Source organism: Pantherophis guttatus, chromosome 1, assembly GCF_059756535.1.
Source record: "Pantherophis guttatus breed Tessera chromosome 1, ASM5975653v1, whole genome shotgun sequence".
Taxonomy (NCBI): domain Eukaryota; kingdom Metazoa; phylum Chordata; class Lepidosauria; order Squamata; family Colubridae; genus Pantherophis; species Pantherophis guttatus.
Genome location: NC_142063.1, coordinates 221121359 through 221129131, shown reverse-complemented (window position 1 = coordinate 221129131; position 7773 = coordinate 221121359). Strand labels below are relative to the sequence as shown.

Genomic DNA, 7773 nt, shown 5'->3' with positions numbered 1-7773 from the left:
TACAAGTTGTATATCAACTGATCGGTTTTCATTCTGCTTTATAAGTTGATCTTGCTGGTTTTGTTTTTGTATCTCATATTTCTTTTTTGCCAATTGTATATCAGCTAATTGATTTCCATACTTGTCTTTAACTTGGTGAATCATCACATTGAAATCAGATGCCACTTCTCTCATATTTGTAGATAATCCAGCTGGGGTATCGAGAGAATCCAAAGGCAATTTGTCTACCGCAACCTCTGTAATTCGATGTTTTCCCTTTATTTCCAACTCCTTCTGCTTATCCTGTATTGTGCCTATAGATGTTAAGTTCATTTTCAAAAAATTTTGATAAAATTCTTCCGCTTTTTCAACAGTATCTAATTGGTATCTTTCTCCTTGATATCTCAATATTATGCCAACTGGGGCATCCCACCTAAATGGAATATTTCTGTATTTTAACTCAGTCACCAGAAAACCAAATTTCTTCCTTTCCGTTAACATCTTGGGGGGGAGCTCTTTGTAGATCCATATCTTTCTTCCATACAATTGCAAAGTAGAATTGAAGGAATTTTGCACAATATTATTCCTAATTTCTTTATCTGTAAAATAAATCACCACATCTCTAGGCAATTGCCTTTGCTTTGCAATCCAGGAGTTTATTCTGTACACTCTGTCAATCCTACAAAACACTTCCTCAGGTTGAACCTTTAAAATCCCAGCCAGAATTTCAGAAGATATTTTCCTTAAATCATCTCTGTTATTTTCCTGCAAACCTCTGAGTCTGATCGCATATTCTGTAAAATTGTAATGCACCATTAGGACCTCTCTTTCAATCCGTTGTTGTAAATTTTCTGCATTACAAGACTTTTGTTCAACCTCCATTTTAGGTTTTTCTTCTGAGCTATTGTCTTGAATGTTTGTCAAATCATTTTCAATTTTTTGTATTTTATTATCCAAATTGTCCTCAATTTCTTCCACTTTAGACTCTAATAAGTTAGTATTTTCATCCAACTTAATCATAAATTCTGCAAAGCCATTAGCCATTTTTATAATCTTTCGATCCAGAATATCAAACTTTAATTGCACTAATTCTTTAATTTCCTGCTTAAATTTTTCAAAGTTCTGATTCACAATCTCATCCCTTCTTACAATCTCCTCCAAAAGAAATTCAATTATATTAAAATCAGTTTTCTGAGACTGGAGCTTTAAAACTTGGTCACGTAATTTGTTAATGGGGGAATCCCCCCCCCATTGCTTGTTTGTCCGGCTTTAATGCCATATTTCAACACAAACTATTTTTTTAAAAAAAAAAGAAAAGAGAGGCAGCAGAGAAAAAAAAACTTCTTTCCAACCAAGATCAATATCAAATCTCCAGGAAGAGAAAAAACACAAAAGTAGAGCTTTATTTTCAAGTGTAGCCAAAAATATTTATTCAGCTACTTTGTATCTCAATAGGAAACGGAAGGACTCTCCCTTTCAGCCCCTTCTCAAGCCTCGGCAATCGCCCTTTTTAAAGATTCTTTTTTCCTTTTCCTTTTCCTTCTTCAATAATTGTTATAAAATAAATGAGATACTTGCAATTCAGGGTCACAGGTCCAGCTCATATCCCTTCAAATGTAGCCAGGAGCATTTATTCTGCTACTTTGTAACTTAATAAGAAACGGAAGGACTTTCTCTTTTCAGCTTCCCTGCTCCAGTTTCGGCAATCGCCATTTTAAAAGGTCTTTTTTACTTTGTTGAATATCCTTTGCGAAATAAGTATTAATACTTGCAATTTAGGGTCACAGGTCCAGATCCAAATCTCATCATCTTTAGTTAATCTGTTAAATATCTTAAAAAGCTTGTCTTCGTAGCCTTGTTCTGCAAAAAGGCAGAAGTCTCCCAACGCCCGGAGTGGGCGGCGAGTGCTATAGGGAGCTTCCTCCGCCCGCCCCCAAGAGTAAAAAAAAAAACCCTGGGGGCTACGGAGAGCTCTACCTACACTCACCTGCTCTATCCCACATTTCGTCCTGGAAATGGGGTTTTTCGAGCTGCCTTTGCGCTGTACAGGCGGCTCTTTACAGGCGAAGGGGCTGGCGGTCCCGAGAGACCGTCTGGTGGCTACGAAGAGCAAACCGGAAGCCCGTTATTATTATTTATTTATTTATTCAATTTGTATGCTGCCCCTCTCCGAAGACTCATTATTAGATATTAAATATTAGATATTAAGGAACCTGATGCTATCAAAACTATTAATTATTTTTACTTCTTGTCTTTTTTTTTAATGGTTGGTATCAAGATGGTTTTCCTTCTGTAATGGCTTCCACTTCTATATTGTAATTTCACCTTGTTTACTTTTCTATAGCAGACATCAAATATCCTAAAAATTACAACATTATGTTGTAAAATTGAGATACTATAGGTTTCATTTGGAGAATTAAGTTGCTGTTGAATATAAAGTAACCCAGAGGGTCATTAAGCAAATTGTGCTTTACTTGTCTATATACATGCCATTAAAAGAGAGAGAAATAAAGTATCCAAATGTTTAAGTATCCAGAATCTTTTAGTTCAGGTCATAAATTAAGTGCCAGTAATTATATATTTATTCTCAATTTACAGACTGTTTTACCTATAATATAAATGTTATCTTACTCCAAGTTACTAACTTTCTCTTCTTTCTTCTATCAGGTAGATCAGTATTCTTACTGTGCCCATTCGAGTACATCTGTAAATTGCTGAGAATAAAAAAGGTGCAATATTTTAATACATTTCCAAAGGGTATCTAAGTGCTTCATAAACTTTTATGAAAGTAGTTACTTGCTAGTCAGGCAAATCTGAGGAACAAGTGAGGTCACTCGTAGTTGTTAAGCTGTTGCTGAACCAATGAAAGATTAGTATGATGAGTGTGAAAGATGGTGCAGTCTGCACTACAGTTTGTTGAATATGTCAGAGTGGCTGGATTCACACATTATGTTATGCCCGAACCAAATAAATTGTGTGTTGTATTTTTGCCAGCCTAGAAGTAGCTTCACTCCGGAAGATGCATTTGGGGAAGGAGAATGAAGAAAACACAATCCAGTTAGTGGATTGGTTAATATTAACGGTCCTGTGTTTAGGAACTAATGTTGCTTTAAGAATGAATATATCATTTGGAGAAATTGTATGGTTTGATTGTCAATTTGCATCAGTCCAGTTAAGAAAGGAAGGAAATACGACTGGATGGGGCCAATGTGCCAAACAAAAACAGCAATTTGATACTTTCTAATTTCTTTCCTATCCAGTTGTAATATCTTGCCCTCTGGTTTATTGCCAATAAACACTTTTTATTATTGTTTAAGAAAACACCCCAGAGGGCAGAGCCGGTTGATTTTTCCCAGATCTGCCCTTCTAAATGCTTTGCTGCTCAATTCTAGTGTACACAAGAGGACCTCTCTTTGTCTTTCTTCCCCTCTCTCTAGGTTTACATTTTGAGTATCAGTTCTGGAGTATTTCTATTTTGTGCTGAGCTATTAGAACATACTCATTTATTTATTTTTATTTACTTATTAAATTTTTATGCTGTAAGGTGACTCAGGATGGCTTATTTATTTATAAAATAAGTAACTAAATAATGAAAATATTAAAACATTAAAACTACAAAAGAGCCTTGATGGCGCAGCAGACTAAAGTGCTGTTAAGTAGCACTAGCTGCCTGCAATTACTGCAAGTTCAAATCTCACCAGGCTCAAAGTTGACTCAGCTTTCCATCCTTTCGAGGTAGGTAAAATGAAGACCCGGATTGTGGGGGCAATAAGCTGACTTTGTATAAAAAAGAACACCGCTTGGGGGGGGGGGGCAAAAGTCCTACTAAGCAGGTATATACAAAATTATGAAGGCTATTGCTTAACGCATTGTAAGCCGCCCTGAGTCTCCGGAGAAGGGCGGCATATAAATCAAACCAATAAAGAAATAAATAAATACACAGATTATGATTATAAAACTATAAGAAGGATTTCCCTGGTGTCGCACCCATCTTTACTGTTCATCAGTTTATCTGCCTGAGCTGATGAAGTAGCTTCATATTCAGAATATGGGTCTACCAGTTGATTCACACTGGGGCCAATAGATTTAAACTTCATACTTCAATAAGGCAGGGAGTTGCAATGACCAAAATAGGTAAAGGTTCACATTATGAAATTGGCTTTGTCCATGAATTAAAAGGATGGTAATCTGAAAAAGTAAAATAGTTGATATCTATTCTGAACTTCAGCTGAATTTTAGCCTTATAGGAGCAATTTTTGTCTTCAAGAGGGGAGGACCTGTGGAAGGTTTCAGACATACATGATGTCACATTTGAAGTGCACTTTTGCTGTTGCAACCATTATCACTTCTCAGCTTGACAACGAACCAGGGGTGAGGGAAGGGGAAGATGGAATGTAAGCTCCAGATTCAAGAAGACAGCCGTGAGAGCCAAGGACACTTCAACAGGTGTTTGCCAAAGCCAAAGACTTTTTCTCATAACAATACAGCGAGGCTCAATTGGACAATGTGTCCTGCTCTAACAGGGGGAGGAAAAGTCCTATACTTTAATTATGTGGGTTTGCGCGGGAATTAGCTAGATCTAGTTTTTGTCATCATCAGTGCCAAAATGATGTACTCAATAAAATTTTTCAATAAGAGATTGGATCATCTCGATTGTGCCTGCTTTGGTTGGGTTCATCAGTCGGACACATGGATTTCAGTTGATTTGGGAAGTTAGTTATATTTTCTGGCTTGTAATGATGCTCCTTTGAAAGCCTGAATCAGATGTTGAAGACATCTTGGAAATGGTCCAAGTTCTTTACAGCCTCATTCCAAAGAGCTCTTTCAGGTCTGCAGAACTAGGTCTGCTCTTTGACATGCATTTCAGTTGATAATAATCAAGTACCTGGGAGATAAACAACATGTAGTTGAAAAAGAAAATAGGTACAAATAAGGACTTCTCCTTTCCTTGCTTTGTAGCAATGATGCAACTGACCCACAAGTTTTACTATTCTACCACTTCATCATTTCAGCATCACACATCAGATTTCCCCTGAACAGTTGTGAAATTTGGAGGGGGTGGGATGTTGAACAAGAAAAAGTTCTGATGCAATCATTATGATTACTTTTAGTTTATTTGTTGTGTATGTGTTGATATATACAGTGTATCATGCAGTTCAATATGTGTAAGCATCTAATACTTAAGAATTTTGACAAATCAGTTAATGACTTCAACTGATCTCAGAAGGCTAAGCAAGATTGCACTTGCTTAGAAGTTGAATAGGAGACATCCCCCTCGAAAGTTCCTATTTATCTTTCAGTTTAAAGATGTTCTTCTTCTTCTTCTTGTTCCTTCAAGTCAGTCTTGGAGGCTTCCTGTACTAGAGTTTGCAGTATTCATAGCAATAATTTTGGGAGTCTTTTGCCCTCTTCTTAGAACTAAGAGAGGATGACTGGTCCAGAGTTATACAGTTGGATTCCTGCCTAAGTTGGGACTAGAAATCACAGTGTTCCATTTTCTACTCATTTCTAAGCAGAGAGAGAAGGATTAATTGCCAATGGGAGGATGTCAACAATCTGAGTAAGGGAAGAATTCATCAGACAGGTAAAGGACCAAGAGAAATGACAGACCAAGAGAAAGACTAAGAAAATAGGGGTGTGAAATGGAAAATAGAGAAGAAAAAAAAGCAGGAAGTGATAAAGAACTATATATCAACAGATGTCTCCCTCAGTACAAATTCTGGTCGCATGTTCTCTTGACCTCCAGCCTTAACTATCTTGACTCCATCAAAAGATTAACCCGAGGGAGTAAGTCCTTTGGTTATTGAAAAAACATATTAACAATATGATTGTATTTACAATCAAACAGAATATTGCACAAGTTGCTTAAAAATAAACTTATTAAATTATGCAAAGCTATATCTATGTATCTTACCTTTCAAAACCTTTTCATAACTTGTAAAATGAATGCTGGATAAAATCTATCTATTTTAATATGTGGTATCACCCATAGCAACTGAACACTGCTTTTGTTTTTCAAGGCAATAATTTAGTGTAATTTATCATACAAATATGTATTAATAAGAACTTGATTGGAAACTGCAGTAATGACTTTTAAATAATTCTACATCTGTTTTTCAGATCTAATCAACTGTATAATAGTTAAAAGAGAAAAAAAAAATAAAGGCATACTTTATTAATCTCTGTACTATGAACAATTGCAAATTAATTTTTATTACCTAAAAGATTTTGCTATTATGACATTTAAAATGTGGTGTTCAAAGGTGGCAGTGATTGAACATTTATATTATTTAGGAAAAACAACTTTTAAAGTTCAATTTTATTTCTTCTTACTTTGATTAAATTAAAATACTTTTACGACTAAATTACTTTTATAATAAAAATAATATAATAGTAAAAAATTATTTATATCTATTTGAGCTGGCAAACTAATAGAAACTTTCCTTATAAATTAAAAGAGAGAGAAATCTGTATATTAAGAGATTGTCACTGCAAACCAGATAGCATCCTATTATATTTTGGAGTGGGAAGTTGGAAAATCATTTACATATAGGTTCCGATAATCAAATTATATTTTCTTTGCATTTAATATTTAGGTCAATTCTGAACAGGCAAAAAGAAAGTTTTATAAGAGCATTTTGAAGATTAATTCACAAATGCATCTGTTTTCCAGGCCGTCTGAGTCTATTCAAGCAAAAATTTGAGGTCAAATTGGATGCTGATGATAGAAAGTAATTGCTAGAACTTTATTTTGTGAACAAGTTGTGATGAACAGATATAAACCTGTCCTATAATTTATTAGAACACCTATCCACCTATCCATTTATTTTTAACCATATTTAGCCAACTTTGCATTAAAATATTTAAAAGGAGGTTTCTTGGAGTCGAGGTGTTGGCAGCCTATATCTTTGGGTCAAAAGGGGCTTTCCAAAGGGGTGAGCATAGCACTTAGAGTCTCCTTCAAATTTTATCAGTAGGATGAAGCTCCTCCTAATCCACTTGCTATAATCTTAGATACTTTGGTTTGAATGGAAAGGGAATGTCTTATCATTCCTGCCTGCCATAGGCTTCATACTAGCTTGCTTGTCCCCCCCCCCTTTTTTTTTTTTTTTTTTTTTGGCACTAAGCTGCTATTGAATGTCTATAGTAATGTGGCTAGAGGTCAGATCTTCAACCAGAAAAACATATTCCTCTTTTGCATCTAATCCAGGGGTGAAATGCTACCGGTTCGCTCCGGTTTGAATGAACTGGTAATGATAAAAACTACCGGTTCGGGTGAACTGGTAATAAAAAAATACTTTAAAAGGTTTTTAAAAAAGGTTCCGACGATCACGTGGCACAACTGTCATATAGACTTCAGTGAAATTGTCATCTCATTATATGTAAGTATAAGATGGTGTCCTTAAATACACATTTCAAGAAAAAGACATGACTACTTTTTCAGTTTCACATTTAAATCCATGTTTTGAAATAGAATTTTCTTTTTACTATATGTAATTCTACTTAATACATTGCACATTTAATGCAATAATATATTGCATTTGTTTATTTTGGGATTACTGAAGATTTTATAATTCAGAGATGCCATGAGCACACTTAGGATCTATGCCTGGAAACCCTAAATAACAACAGAACTTATCAAGTTTATTAAGAAAACATCAGATATGGTATGATATCAAGTAGCATATGATTAAATTTGTATTTTGCTGAGAAGCATTTTTGGATTAAGTAGGAATGGGAGAGACGTTTGTTTAGGTTAGTTTTTCTCAAACTTCAACCTGGAAGAACCATCGA

General features: G+C 35.1%; 1 protein-coding gene and 1 long non-coding RNA gene across 3 annotated transcripts in view; one reads left to right on the top strand and one right to left on the bottom strand.

Annotated features, from left to right (window-relative positions):
* CSMD1 (CUB and Sushi multiple domains 1) overlaps nucleotides 1-7773 on the top strand; it is a 1102994-nt gene that overhangs the window by 487040 nt on the left and 608181 nt on the right. The gene's annotated exons all lie outside the window — the stretch shown is intronic.
* The window catches only part of LOC148116784 (uncharacterized), a 30584-nt gene continuing 25323 nt past the window's right edge, over nucleotides 2513-7773 (bottom strand). The window contains exon 4 of the long non-coding RNA XR_015733805.1: nucleotides 2513-2693. This is a non-coding gene — a long non-coding RNA (uncharacterized LOC148116784). The remainder of the gene's footprint in view (nucleotides 2694-7773) is intronic.